A 16,055-nucleotide genomic window follows, 5' to 3' on the forward strand; every position below is an offset into this window, starting at 1 on the left:
GGGCCGTCCCCCCCAACAGTATCCAAAGCGGTATACCTATTGTTTAGGGGAATGACTACAGGGGATCCCTGCACTGCCTGCTTCCTCCCCTTCCCACCTCTAACTGTTACCCAGCTACCTCTGTTCTCTGGTGTAACTATGTCCCTGCAGCTTCTATCTATCACCTTCTCAGCCTCTCGAATAATCCTCAGTTCATCCAACTCCAGTTCCAGTTCCCTAATGCGTTCTGTGAGGAGCAGGATCTGACTGCATTTCCTGCAGATGAAGTCGGCAGGAATATCGGTGGTCACCCCTACCTCAAACATCCTGCAGGAGGAACATTCCACTGCCTGCGCTGCCATTACTCTACACTTCGTCTCCAAAGCAAGAACACTGAGTAGCTTACCTGTGAACTTTAAAGTTAGGTTAGAGGAGGAGGATGGGAGGGAGGCCCTACTATGTAGGGCCTGGGGTATAGAACACACCCACTCAAATATCAATCACTTACCTTCCCGACCAGCTCTGCGCTCCAACCTCACTTCTGCCCAGCTCGCGCCGCTCTCTGCTGAGAAAAGACAGTTGGCGTCGAGGTAAGTTCTTTATATATCACTTACCTTCCCAACCAGCTCTGCGTTCCAACCTCACTTCTGCCCAGCTCGTGCCGCTCTCTTCCCGACCAGCTCTGCGCTCCAACCTCACTTCCCCCCAGCTCGCGCCGCTCTCTGCTGTGATAAGACCGTTGGCGCGAGGTAAGTTCTTTATATATCACTTACCTTCCCGACCAGCTCTGCGCTCCAACCTCACTTCCGCCCAGCTCACGCCGCTCTCTTCCCGACCAGCTCTGCGCTCCAACCTCACTTCCGCCCAGCTCGCGCCACTCTCTGCTGAGAAAATTCTTCTGCCATTTCTTTGTTCCCCGTAATATATTCCCCTGTTTCTGTCTTCAAGGGCCCAATTTTAGTCTTAACCATTTTTTTTGCCTTTCACATATCTAAAAAAACTTTTACTATCCTCCTTTATATTATTGACCAGTTTACCTTCGTACCTCATTATTTCTCTGCGTATTTCCTTCTTAGTAATCCTCTATTTTTCTTAAAAAGCTTCCCAGTCCTCCGTTTCCCCACTTATCTTTGCTATGTTATACTTTTTCTCTTTTAACTTTATATGTTTCTTAACTTCCCTTGTCAGCCACGGCCACCCATGCCTCCTCCTGGGATCTTTCTTCCTTTTTGGAATGAATTGATCCTGCAACTTCTGCATTATACATAGAAATATCTGCCATTGTTCCTCCACTGTCATCCCTGCTAAGGTATTGCACCATTGAACTTTGGCCAGCTCCTCCCTCATAGTTCCATAGTTCCCTTTATTCAACAGAAATTTTGTCACTTCCGATTGTACCCTCTCCCTCTCAAATTGCAGATTGAAGCTTATTGTATTATGGTCACTACTTCCCAATGGCTCCTTCACTTCGAGGTCCCTGACCAATTCTGGTTCGTTGCACAATACCAGATCCAGAATTGCCTTCTCCCTGGTCGGCTCCAGCACCAGCTGTTCTAAGAATACATCTCTGAGGAACTCCACAAAGTCTCTTTCTTGAGGTCCAATACCATCCTGATTCTCCCAGTCTACCTGCATGTTGAAATCCCCCATAACAACTGTAGTAACATCTTTGCGACAGGCCAATTTCAGCTCCTGATTCAACTTACATCCGATATCCAGACTATTGTTTGGGGGACTGTAGATAACTCCCAAGAGGGTCTTTTTACCCTTAGTATTTCTCAGCTCTATCCACACTGACTCTACATCCCCTGATTCTAGGTCCCCCCGCGCAAGGGACTGAATATCATCCCTTACCAACATGGCCACCCAACCCCCTCTGCCCGTCAGTCTGTCCTTATGATAGCACGTATAGCCTTGAATATTCATTTCCCAGGCCCTGTCCACTTGAAGCCACGTCTCAGTTATCCCCACAATATCGTATCTGCCAATTTCCAAAAGAGCCTCAAGCTCATCCATCTTATTTCTAATGCTTCGTGCATTCATATATGGTATTTTTAATTTATTACTACCCTCACCTTTCCCATCAATTCCTACTTTATTCAACCTTACAGCATGATCCCTTTCTGAGTTTTCTGCCTCATTGATACAGTTGTCTTTCTTGACTTCCCTTGTTCTAACTTTCCCTTCAATTTCCTTCTTAAACATCCAGTTTGTCCCTTCCCACCCGCTACTTAGTTTAAACGTAGCTGTGTTGCAGTAGCAAACCTGCCTGCCAGAATGCTGGTCCCCAACCTATTAAGGTGCAAACCGTCTCTCTTGTAGAATTTATGCTTACCACAAAACAATCCGCAGTGATCCAAGAATTTAAATCCTTGCTTCCTACACCAGTTCCCCAGCCACACGTTCAAGTCCATTATCTCCCTGTTTCTGGCTTCACCAGCCCGAGGAACTGGAAGAAAACTGGAGATAACCACCTTGGACGTCCTGCTTTTCAGCCTTCTTCCTAATTCTCCGAAGTCCCGCTGTAGTATGTTCCTCCTCTTCTTCCCGACATCATTTGTGCCGACATGTAACACCACCGCTGGCTCTTCACCTTCGTCCTTGAGGATTTCCTGCACTCTGTCTGTGATGTCTTTAACCCTGGCACCAGGAAGCCAACACACCATCCTTAAGTCCCGTCTGCTGCCACAAAAACCCCGGTCAGTTCCTCTCACTATGGAGTCCCCTATTACCACGGCTCTGTGCGATGTCCGACTCTTCCGCTCTGCCTCTGCGCCAACTTTTGATTGACAGACCTGGCCGCCTCGTGGACTGGCAGTGTCATCTGTCTCTACTGTTTCCAAAAGATTCAACTTGTTCCTGACAGGTACTTTCCCCGGGGTCTCTTGCACCTGTCTCCTCTCTGCCTTCCTCATCGTCTGCTCTCTTCTGGTACGATTGGTGTAATAACCTCGCTGAAGGTCTTGTCCAGAAAGATCTCATTCTCTCGGATGAGCCGAGGTTCTCGAGTTCTTAAATCAGTGCTGCAATATGCTCTGTCAGTAGCTGAACGTGCACACACTTTCCACACCTATACGAGCCAGACACACCAGAGTCATTGACCTCCCACATCAAGCACGTAGCACACTGAACCAGCTTGGCAGTCATGTCTTCACCCTCTTCAACTGTGGCGTAATCACTTCACTCAACCTCCTTGTCAAAGACTCCTGAGCTAAAGCCTCACTTTTCAATCCACAGGAAATTCCTTGGACCCTCTTTTTGGGGCAAGTCTGTGGACTTTTAATTTAGGTTAGAGGAGGAGGGAGGGAGGGAGGCCCTACTTTGTAGGGCCTGGGGTCTAGAACACACCCACTCTAATAACAATCACTTACCTTCCCGACCGGCTTTGTGCTCTGCCTTCACTTCCGCCCAGCTCCCGCCGCTCTCTGATGCGAAAAGGTGGAAGGGGTCTTTCGTTAGAGTTCGAGCTGAATTTGGCCACACAGCCATGAGCATATAATGAGTATAATAAAGGGCTGAGTACACAACAATGTGGATCAGCGGTGTTGAAGACTCGTGGGGGAGGTGTTGTCTGTCCTGTCCTTACTGATTGTGGCCTATGGGTCAGAAAGTCGAGCATCCAGTTGTGGGCAGCACGGTAGCACAGTGCCTCATAGCGCCAGAGACCCGGGTTCAATTCCTGCCTCAGGTGACTGACTGTGTGGAGTTTGCACGTTCTCCCCGTGTCTGTGTGGGTTTCCTCTGGGTGCTCCGGTTTCCTCCCACAGTCCAAAGATGTGCAGCTCAGGTGAATTGGCCGTGCTAAATTGTCCGTAGTGTTAGGTAAGGGGTAAATGTAGGGGTATGGGTGGGTTGCGCTTCGGCGGGTCGGTGTGGACTTGTTGGGCCGAAGGGCCTGTTTCCACACTGTAAAGTAATCTAATCTAAAAAAAAATGTTCCAGGGATAAGTGTCTCGGGGGGTAGATGGCATCTGTCATGGACCTGTTGTGACAGTAGGTGAATTGTAGTGGATCAACGCAATCTGGGTGAAATAACTCCACACAGAGGCTGGTATCCCATCACTAAGCAACCCTTAATTTACACATGCATGATACTTAACACTGGTCTGGCTTCCTCAGTACCAGCTCACAGCGTGAACAGAACTTCTGATACTCCTGCTTATATCTGTCAGCCACAGCTCCCTGATTGGACCAGATTAAAAGCCCCAGTCAGGGAGCTCATATTCTATGAGGCCTACCTGGCTGACCTCATTATAATCACTACACTGGGAGGCTGGAGTTGATGGGAGCCATTAATAACCTCTTGAAGCATTTCATAATGATGGATGCCAGAGCCACTGGGCAATAGTCATTAAGGCATGCTGCCTGATTTTTCTTCGGCACTGGGATGATAGCGTTCTCTTTGAAGCATTCAACCCCATTCTCCTGCTTTCTCCCTGTAACCCTAGACCCCCTTGACAATCAAAAACCTCTCTATCTCCATCTTAAATGTACCCAATGACCTGGCCCCCACAGCCTTCTGTGGCAGTGAGGCAGGTGTTGTGGGTGAGGACTTTGGAGGGAAAAGGGTGAGAGGAGAGAGAATTTGAGGGAGCAGGGTGAGGCGGGCAGATCATGGGGAGATAGAGGCTAAAGCAGAACACAGTGCGAGGAAGGATGATGGGCTCGCAGTGAAGTATAATGGTATTTGCGAGAAGTTGCAGTGTCTGAGAGACTGAGAAGGTGACTGGAGGGGGGGATGTTTTGAGAAGAGGGGGACAGTTATGGGGAGACAAGGGTGTTTTTGGGAGAAGAGAATGTTTTGGGGAGAGGGTGTTAGATGGTGATGGTGACAGGGGGTTCATGATGGAGTGTTAAGGAGAAGGGAGCATGATAGCATAGTTATTTTCCACTGCAGCTTCTCAATGCAGAATTTGTTGCCCTGCAAACTTGTCAGTGCTGTGCCAAAGCACCTCAGCTTGTCCCTGGAGCAACGAGTTCCCAGGTTGTTGCTGGCGGATTATTCAGTTACTCATGAGCGTGGACATGGTGATATTTTGTTGACATATCAGTAGCCCTATCCCTCACCAGTAAGGAGAAACACCATTCATGTTCAACAACAGCAAGACACAGTAACAACTGCTACGTTCTGCTGCTTGTCACTCACAGGAATGGTCAGCCTGTGGTCTCACACCAGCAGAACAAGTGAAGTCTATAGAGGAAGCATCTAATTGGCCAACATTTCAGTGACATGTTCAGATTCTGAGAAGCATTTCTGCAATGGGTGAGGCTGAAGAAAGCAATTGCTAAATCTTGCAGTTCTCCAATTCTACTCAGTTGCGTTATTCTAAATGGTCAGAAAGAAACAGGACACCGATATCTCCAGATCTTCGACAATTTTTTTTTAACAGAAACTGGGCTTGTGTTTTTTGCAAGTTTATTTGCTGAGGTGCGTAGATTAAGTCTTTGCAAACAGAAAGTGGTTTCACACATTCTGGGCTGCTCAGTCTGAAGCTGAGGATCATTCTCTGCGGGGCATAGTATTGACAAAGAAGAACTGCCAGAGCTGGAAAGAGTTTCTTGGTGGCATTACTCTCAATCACATCTCTATCTATAATGGCTCACTTGACCAGAGTAGGTGCCCCTGAATGAAAAGTACCACCATCAACTTCAATCTACATTCACCTGGTTTGTTGTATACAAAAGCATAGGACACCACCCTGTCCCAGCTAATATTGTCTAAGACCTTCAGCTGGTACACTTTGTAGTCCTGCTCAAGAGGATTAGCTCAGCAAATGCTTCTAGTTCAGCCATGAATGCAATATAACAGATGGTACTCTCCTCAAGGTGAGCACGCAATTGTGCCCATTACTGTAGGATTGGGGTGTAGATAGGTTGGCACAGACTTGATGGTCCAAAGGGCCTTTTCTGTGCTGTACGACTTTATAGACTCTATGGCCATTGAATCTACAGCAGGATCTCTCAGACTGAAGCCATGCTGTCATCATCCCTTGCCTTGAGATGTGCATTTCTGTCAGGGATATGAGTCAGGCTGACAGTTTTGTTGACTGTCCAATTGTAAGCGGTTGTTGGACGGTGGGGTGCATATGCAGTGGGACTGCACTGCATACATGTACAAATTAATGAAGGTGTCAGAACAGGTGGATAGAGCAGTTAATAAAGTATACACTTCTCTGGGCTTTATTAACAGATGCAGGGAGTACAAGAGACTATAAAGATACCTTTTATACCTAATGCAGAAGGATTTACAAGAATGGTTTCAGAGGTGTGAACCTGGAATTTATTCTTGGAACTGTTCCATCTCTTCAACTTCATTCTAAATTATAGAGCAATTGTAAGTGAAGCTTCATCATTACCCTGGAGTATGACAATTCCATCCATGAGTAATTTCTAAACAACTCCTATGACCACTGCTTTTTCTTTTCGGCGGCAGTTGGAGTGGAAGGAGCGACAGCAAGGACCAGAGATCCGACAGGAAGGTAAATTTAAAATATATAAAAACTTACCTCGTGTATAGGTGGAGCAGACACTGAGCAGGTGCGGACATGGGACTGCTGGGTAAGTGAGGCTTTATATTTGGGCAGTTGCTTTACCTTAAACACTACTCGGGCAGCGTCTCCCACTCATCCTCCTCCTCTAACCAAAACAAAGGTTCTGTGTGCCTGATTGGGAAGGTGACTCGTTCCTCTTTTTCAGTTTTTCAGTAGTCTCCTTGGGAATTTAGAATAGTGAGAATGGCGGTTAGGGCAGTTGAATGTTCCTCCTGCAGAATGTGGAAAGTAAGGGTCACCACTAGTGTCCCTGCTGACTGCATCTGTGGGAAGTGCACCCAACTCTCGCTCCTCGAAAACCACGTTAGGGAGCTGAAGCTGGAGCTGGATGAACTTCGGATCTTTCAGGAAGAGGAGGCGTTTTTGAGAAGAATTACAGGGAGGTAGTCACACCTCAGGTAAAAGAAGAAGATAGATGGGCTACTGTCAGGGGACAGAAAGGGAACCAGCAGGCAGTGCCGGAATATCCTATGGTGGTTCCCCTCAACAACACGAATACTGTTTTGGATACTGTTGGGGGGACAACTTACCAGGGGTAAGCAACGGGGCAGAGGTCTTTGGCACAGAGTCTGCCCCTGTTGCTCAGAAGGGAAGGGGGGAGAGGAGCAGAGCATTAGTCATTGGGAACTCCATAGTTAGGGGGATGGATAGGAGGTTCTGTGGGAACAAGAGAGACTCACGGTTGGTGTGTTGCCTCCTAGATGCCAGGGTTCGTGATGTGTCTGATCATTTTTTTCTGTATCCTTGAGGGGGAAGGGGAGCAGCCCCAAGTCATGGTCCACATAGGCACCAACGACATAGGTAGGAAGAGAGATATGGATTTAAGGCAGAAATTCAGGGAACTAGGGTGGAAGCTTAGTGCTAGAACAAACAGAATTGTTATCTCTGGTTTGCTGCCCGTGTCATGTGCTAGCGAGGCGAGGAATAGGGAAAGAGAGGAGTTGAACACGTGGCTACATGGATGGTGCAGGAGGGAGGGTTTCGGATACCTGGATAATTGGGGCTTATTCTGAGGTAGGGGGGACACTTACAAACAAGACAGTCTTTACCTGAACCAGTGGGGTACCAATATCCTGGGGAAAAAATTAACTAATGCTCTTTGGGTGGGCTTAAATTAATTCAGCAGGGGGTGGGAACCTAAATCATAGTTTGAGTATAAAGGAGGTTGAGAGTAGTGAGGTCAGAAATAAGGTTTCAGGGTCGCAAGAAGACACTGGCAAACAAGAAATTGGTTTGAAGTGTGTTTACTTCAGTGTCAGAAGCATCTAGAATAAGTTAGGTGAACTTGCAGCATGGGTTGGTACCCGGGATTTTGATGTTGTGGCCATTTCAGAGACATTGATAGAGCAGGGACAGGAATGGTTATTGCAGGTTCCGGGATTTGGATGTTTCAGTAAGAACAGAGGAAATGGTAAAAGATAGGGTGAGGTATGGCATTGTTAGTCAACGATAGAGTTACGGTTGCAGAAAGGACATTTGAGGACTCTCCTAATGAGGTAGTATGGGCTGAGATTATAAACAGGGAAGGAGAGCTTCTGTAGGCCTCCAAATAGTTCCAGAGATGTAGAGGATGGGATAGCAAACATGATCCTCGATAGGAACAAGAGTGTCAGGGTAGTTGTTATTGGGATCTTTAACTTTCCAAATATTGACTGGAAATACTATAGTTCGAGTACTTCAGATGGTTTGGTTTTTATCCAATGTGTGCAGGAGGGTTTCTCATCACAGTATGTAGGCCAACAAGGGGCGAGGCCACTTTAGATTTGGAAGTGAGTAATGAACCCAGCCAGGCATTAGATTTGGAGATAGTTGAGCACTTTGGTGATAGTGACCACAATTCGGTTCTGCTTAGTGATGGAAAGGAGTAGGTATACACTGCAGGGCTAGAGTTCTAGCTGATGGAAAGGCAATTATGATGCAATCAGGTGAGATTTAGGATGCATAGGATGGGGAAGGAAGCTGAAGGAGGCATGGGCACAATTGAAATGTGGAGTTTTTTCAAGGAACAGCGTCTGCGGGCTATCAGGCAGGGAGGAAGTTGTCGAGCACAGGAGCCGTGGTTTAAAAAGGAAGTTGAATTTCTTTTCAAGAGGAAGAAGAAGGTTTACGTTAGGATGAGATGTGATGGCTCAGTTAGGGACCTTGAGAGTTACAAGTTAGCCAGGCAAGACCTAAAGAGAGAGCTCAGAAGGGCTGGGGGGGACATGAGAAGTCATTGGCAGATAGGATCAAGGAAAACCCTAAGGCTTTTTATAGGTTTATAAGGAAAAAAAGAATTACTAGATTAAGATTAGGGCCAATCAAGGATAGTAGTGGGAAGTTGTGTGTGGAGTCAGAGCAAATAGGGGAAGCACTAAATGAATACTTTCTGTCACTATTCACACTAGAAAAAGACAATTTTGTTGAGGAGAATACTAAGATACAGGCTACTAGACTAGATGGGATTGCAAGGAAGGGAATTCTGGAAAGTGTTAAATTAGATAAGTCCCCAGGCTGGATGCAATATATCCTAGGATTTTCTGGGAAGCTAGGGAGGAGATTACCAAGCCTTTGGCTTTGATCTTTATGTTGTCATTGTCCACAGGAATAGTGCCAGAAGACTGGAGGATAGCAAATGTTGTTCCCTTGTTCAAGAAAGGGAGTAGAGACAACCCTGGAAATTATAGAGCAATGTGCCTTACTTTGGTTGTGGGTAAATTGTTGGAAAGGATTATAAGAGTTAGGATTTATAATCATCTAGAAAGGAATAAGTTGATTAGGGATTATCAACACAGTTTTGTGAATGGTAGGTCATGCCTCACAAATCTTATTGAGTTATTTGAGAAGGTGACCAAACAGATGGATGAGGATAAAGCAGTTGATGTGGTGCATATGGACTTCAGTAAGGCATTTGATAAGGTTCCCACGGTAAGCTATTGCACAAAATATGGAGGCATAGGATTGAGGGTGACTTAGCAATTTGTATCAGAAATTGGCTAGCTGAAAGAAGACAGAGGGTGGTGGTTGATGGGAAATATTCATCCTGGAATTCAGTTATGGGGCCACTGCTGTTTGCCATTTTTATAAATGTCCTGGATGAGGTTATTGAAGGATGGGTTAGTAAATTTGTGGATGACACTATGGTAGATACACTTGTGGATAGTGCCGAAGGATTTTTTAGGTTACAGAGGGATATAGATAAGCTGCAGAGCTGGGCTGAGAAGTGGCAAAGGAGTTTAATGCGGAAATGTGTGAAGTGGTAACAGGAATGCAGAGTACTGGGTGAATGGTAAGATTCTTGGTAGTGTAGATGAGCAGAGGGATCTCCATGTCCTAGTACTTAGATCCTTGAAAGTTCACACCCAGGTTAATCGGGTTGTTAAGAAGACATACGGTGAGTTAGCTTCTACTGGTAGAGGGATTGGGTTTCGGAACCATGAGGTCATGTTGAAGCTGTACCAAACTTTGGTTTAGCCACATTATTGCATACAGTTCTAGTCACCGCATTATAGGAAGGATGTGGAAGCTTTGGAAAGGGTTCAGAGGAGATTTATTAGGATATTGCCTGGTATGGAAGGAAGGTCTTCCAAGGAAAGACTGAGGGACTTAAGGCTATTTTCATTAGCGAGAAGAAGGTTGAGAGATGACTTTTTTTTAGATTAGATTATTTACAGTGTGGAAACAGGCCCTTTGGCCCAACAAGTCCACACTGACCTGCCGAAGCGTAACCCACCCATTCCCCTACATTTAACCCTTTACCTAACTCTACGGGCAATTTAGCATGGCCAATTCACCTAACCTGCAAATCTTTGGACTATGGAAGGAAACCGGAGCACCCGGAGGAAACCCACGCAGCACAACATCGAAGGGCCGGCGGGCCTTTACTGTGGTGTAATGTTCTATGTTCTATGTTCAAAGTGTTTGAGTAGCTCCTGATCCCTTAATATAGTTGTGAGCTTAACTGCAACATCTGAGAAACCATGGTTATCTTCCCTCGACTTCCCTCTCTAACTTTTTCATTGTCTCTTCATGTTCAAACTGCTTTGACAGCAACTAAATGTGAATTTATTCAAATGTCTCACTACTCAGAGTACATTGTCTGTCTTGTATTTCAAAAAAGTGCAATTGCTGTGTTAGTATTTTAATTATTTCTGTTTTCTTAGCTTTTGTAGGCAATTCGACTTTCAATTTACTTTCCAATTCAACCAACCTGGCCTATGGGATCTCTTTTAAGTCGTCTCCCACCTGCTTTTAACAGTTTCTAGTGACATGTAATGTGGATGTAGTGTGTAAGTTGAATCAGGAGCTGAAATTGGCCTGTCGCAAGGATATTACTCCAGTTGTTATGGGGGATTTCAATATGCAGGTAGACTGGGAGAATCAGGATGGTACTGAACCCCAAGAAAGGGAGTTTGTGGAGTGCCTCCGAGATGGATTCTTAGAACAGCTGGTGCTGGAGCCTACCAGGGAGAAGGCAATTCTGGATCTGGTGTTGTGCAACGAACCGGATTTGATCAGGGACCTCGAAGTGAAGGAGCCATTAGGAGGTAGTGACCACAATACAATAAGCTTTAATCTGCAGTTTGAAAGGAAGAGGGTAGAATCGGAAGTGAATATTTCAGTTGAGTAAGGGGAACTATGGAGCTATGAGGGAGGAACTGGCCAAAGTTCAATGGTTCAATACCCTGGCAGGGATGGCAGTGGAACAACAATGGCAGGTACTTCTGGGTATAATGCAGAAGATGCAGGATCAGTTCATTCCAAAAAGGAAGAAAGATCCAAAGGGGAGGCAGGGATGGCCGTGGCTGACAAGGGAAGTTAAGGACCATATAAAGGGAAAAGGTATAACATAGCAAAGATGAGTGGGAAATCGGAGGACTGGGAAGTTTTTAAAGAACACCAGAGGATAACTAAAAAGGAAATACACAAAGAAAAAATAAGGTACAAAGGTAAACTGGCCAAAAGTATAAAGGAGGATAGTAAAGGCTTTTTTAGGTATGTGAAAAGAAAAAAAAAAGGTTAAGTCTAAAATTGGGCCCTTGAAGACAGAAACGGGTGAATTTATTACAGGGAACAAAGAAATGGCAGAAGAATTGAATTGGTACTTTAGATCTGTCACACTGGGGAAGACATGAGCAATCTCCCAGATGTAATAGTGGTGAAGGAACTGAACTGAAGGGAATTTATATTAGGCAGGAAATGGTGTTGGAGAGACTGATAAGTCCCCGGGACCTGATGGTCTGCATCCCAGGGTACTGAAGGAGGTGGCTCTAGAAATCGTGGATGCATTGGTGATCATTTTCCAATGTTCGAAAGGTTCAGGATCTGTTCCTGTGGATTGGAGGGTGGCTAATGTTGTCCCACTTTTTAAGAAAGGAGGGAGAGAGAAAACAGAGAATTATAGACCAGTTAATCTGACCTCAGTGGTGGGAAAGATGCTAGAGTCAATTATAAAGGACGAAATTACAACACATCTGGATAGCAGTAACAGGATAGGTCAGAGTCAGCATGGATTTATGAAGGGTAAATCATGCTTGACTAATCTTCTGGAATTTTTTGAGGATGTAACTTTGAAGATGGACAAGGGAGATCCATTGGATGTAGTATACCTGGACTTTCAGAAAGCCTTTGTAGGAGGTTAGTGAGCAAACGTAGGGCACATGGTATTAGGGGCAAAATACTGACATGAATTGAACATTGTTTGGCTGACAGGAAACAAAGAGTAGTGATAAAAGGCTCCCTTTCGGAATGGCAGATGGTGACCAAGGGTGTGCCGCAGGGATCAGGGACCGCAGCTTTTTACAGTGTACATTAATGATATAGATGAAGGTATTAATAGTAATATTAGCAAATTTGCTGATGATACAAAGCTGGGTGGAAGGTGAAATGTGAGGAGGATGTTAGGAGAATACAGGGTGACCTGGACAGGCTAGGTGAGTGGACGGATGCATGGCAGATGCAGTTTAATGTGGATAAATGTGTTGTTATCCACTTTGGTGGCAAGAACAGGAAGGCAGATTACTACCTAAATGGAGTCAAGTTAGGTAAAGGGGCAGTACAACGAGATCTAGGTGTTCTTGTACATCAGTCATTGAAAGCAAGCAGGCAGTGAAGAAAGCTAATAGCATGCTGGCCTTCATAACAAGAGGAATTGAGTATAGAAGCAAAGAGGAGAAAGTGAGGTCTGCAGACGCTGGAGATCAAAGCTGAAACTTTATTGCTGGAACAGCACAGCAGGTCAGGCAGCATCTAGGGAACAGAAGATTCGACGTTTCGGGCACATGCCCTTCTTCAGGAATGAGCAGAGAGTGTTCAGCAGGAGAAGATAAAAGGTAGGGAGGAGGGACTTGGAGGAGGGGCGTTGGAAATGTGATAGGTGGAAAGAGGTCAAGGTGAAGGTGATAGGTCGGAGTAGGGTGGAGGCGGAGAGGTCAAGAAGAAGACTGCAGGTCAGGAAGGCGGTGCCGGGCTGGAGGGATTCGGCTGAGACAAGGTGGGGGGAGGGGGGATGAAGAAACTGGTGAAGTCCAAGTTCATCCCCTGTGGTTGGAGGGTTCCCAGTCGGAAGATAAGACGCTCCTCCTCCGACCGTCGCGTTGTTGTGGTTTGGCGGTGGATGAGTCCAATGACCTGCATATCCTCGGTGGAGTGGGAGGGGGAGTTGAAATGCTGTGCTACAGGGTGATTGGGTTGGTTCGTCCGGGTGGCCCAGAGGTGCTCTCTGAATCGCTCCGCAAGTAGGCGGCCTGTCTCGCCAATATAGAGGAGGCCACACCGGCTGCAGCGGATGCAGTAGATAATGTGGGTGGAGGTGCAGGTGAATCTGTGGCGGATATGGAAGTTTCCTTTGGGGCCTTGGAGAGAAGTGAGGGGGGAGGTGTGGGCGCAAGTGTTGCACCTCCTGCGGTTGCAAGGGAAGGTGCCGGGAGTGGAGGTTGGGTTGGTGGGGGGTATGGATCTGACAAGGGAGTCGCGGAGGGAGTGGTCTCTACGGAAAGCTGATAGAGGAGGGGAGGGAAATATATCCTTGGTGGTGGGGTCCGTTTGGAGGTGGCGGAAGTGACGGCGGATGATGCGCTGTACATGGAGATTGGTGGGGTGGTAGGTGAGGACCAGTGGGGTTCTGTCCTGGTGGCGGTTGGAGGGGCGGGGCTCAAGGGCGGAGGAGCGGGAAGTGGAGGAGATGCGGTGGAGGGCATCGTCGATCACGTCGGGGGGGAAATTGCGGTCCTTGAAGAAGGAGGCCGTCTGTGTTGTGCGTATTTTGAACTGGTCCTCCTGGGAGCAGATGCGGCGGAGACGAAGGAATTGGGAGGAATTCTCCCAATTCCTTCGTCTCCGCCGCAATTCTCCCAATTCCTTCGTCTCCGCCGCAATTCTCCCAATTCCTTCGTCTCCGTCTCCTCTATCAGCTTTCCGTAGAGACCACTCCCTCCGCGACTCCCTTGTCAGATCCATACCCCCCACCAACCCAACCTCCACTCCCGGCACCTTCCCTTGCAACCGCAGGAGGTGCAACACTTGCGCCCACACCTCCCCCCTCACTTCTCTCCAAGGCCCCAAAGGAAACTTCCATATCCGCCACAGATTCACCTGCACCTCCACCCACATTATCTACTGCATCCGCTGCAGCCGGTGTGGCCTCCTCTATATTGGCGAGACAGGCCGCCTACTTGCGGAGCGATTCAGAGAGCACCTCTGGGCCACCCGGACGAACCAACCCAATCACCCTGTAGCACAGCATTTCAACTCCCCCTCCCACTCCACCGAGGATATGCAGGTCATTGGACTCATCCACCGCCAAACCACAACAACGCGACGGTCGGAGGAGGAGCGTCTTATCTTCCGACTGGGAACCCTCCAACCACAGGGGATGAACTTGGACTTCACCAGTTTCTTCATCCCCCCTCCCCCCACCTTGTCTCAGCCGAATCCCTCCAGCCCGGCACCGCCTTCCTGACCTGCAGTCTTCTTCTTGACCTCTCCGCCTCCACCCTACTCCGACCTATCACCTTCACCTTGACCTCTTTCCACCTATCACATTTCCAACGCCCCTCCTCCAAGTCCCTCCTCCCTACCTTTTATCTTCTCCTGCTGAACACTCTCTGCTCATTCCTGAAGAAGGGCATGTGCCCGAAACGTCGAATCTTCTGTTCCCTAGATGCTGCCTGACCTGCTGTGCTGTTCCAGCAATAAAGTTTCAGCTAGAAGCAAAGAGGTCCTTCTGCAACTGTACAGGGCCCTGGTGAGACCACACCTGGAATATTGTGTGCAGTTTTGGTCTCCAAATTTGAGGAAAGACATTCTGGCTATTGAGGGAGTGTAGCGTAGGTTCACGAGGTCAATTCCCGGAATGGCGGGACTATCTTATGCTGAAAGATTGGAGCGACTGGGCTTGAATACGCTTGAGTTTAGAAGGCTGAGAGGGGATCTAATTGAGATGTATAAGATTATTAAAGGATGGGACACTCTGAAGGCAGGAAGCTGATGAGTGAGTCCCGAACCAGAGGACACAGTTTAACAATAAGGGGTAGGCCACTTAGAACAGAGTTGAGGAGAAACTTCTTCACCCAGAGAGTGGGGGGTGTATGGAATGAAGGCTGTGGAGGCCAAGTCTCTAGATACTTTCAAGAAAGAGTTGGATAGAGCTCTTAAGACTAGTGGAATCAAGGGTTATGGGGATAAGGCAGGAACAGGATACTGATTGAGGATGATCAGCCATGATCATAGTGAATGGTGGTGCTGGCTCGAAGGGCAGAATGGTCTACTTCTGCACCTATTGCCTATTGACATTTTTGCTTCAGTACAAAACCTCATGTTTCCTTTCATTCTTTATCACTTACTCTAACTCCACACACCATCTTATGTTGTCTTTGTCATAGCCAAGAGCTCCAAAACTTTGTCATTACTCACTGGGCTATAAATCAAGGCCCATTGTTTTCCAAGTTGTCACAGAAGTGAAAATTTGATTAATCCTCTGAATTGCCCATTTCCATTTGACTGTCTAATTCAAGTTAAAAGTATATGCTCACCTCATGTATTCCATTAACAAGTAAACAGCTATCTATTGTGAATAAATTATCTTTAATCCATAACTTTATAACTTGCTAACATAACTTTATAACTTAAACTCTCCTACTTTTTAAAATTCCCATAGAAACAGACATACAAATATTATAGTGAGGGAGAACGGAAGAGTCAAAGTAGCACAGTTCTGGCACCAGTCCCGATCATGGGCATTGATAAATTATTTCCTTTTGGTTCCTCCCAGTTTCTTTCAATCACTCTTCTGATGCTTTTCCAATGACATGGGATCATGGCTACACCAATTCTCTGTCTTGGATTTACTGGTTGAGGATTAGCCTTTTCAATGTCTCCGAAGATGGCTTGTCCTCTTAACAAAGAATTTGCAGAGAGCGCAGCTGACAGGGGAAAGGTGAGGGAAGAACAGTTATCTGCTCTCCACACAGGGAAGGGAAAGAAAGAGAGACTGATGCTTTCTGTTTGCAGGCTGGAAGTTTCTGCCAAATAGTCCATGCACAAGGC

The sequence above is a fragment of the Chiloscyllium plagiosum genome, unplaced genomic scaffold (assembly GCF_037043375.1).
Source record: "Chiloscyllium plagiosum isolate Xiang-an unplaced genomic scaffold, Cpla_swu_hap1 HiC_scaffold_2, whole genome shotgun sequence".
NCBI classification, from domain to species: Eukaryota; Metazoa; Chordata; class Chondrichthyes; order Orectolobiformes; family Hemiscylliidae; genus Chiloscyllium; species Chiloscyllium plagiosum.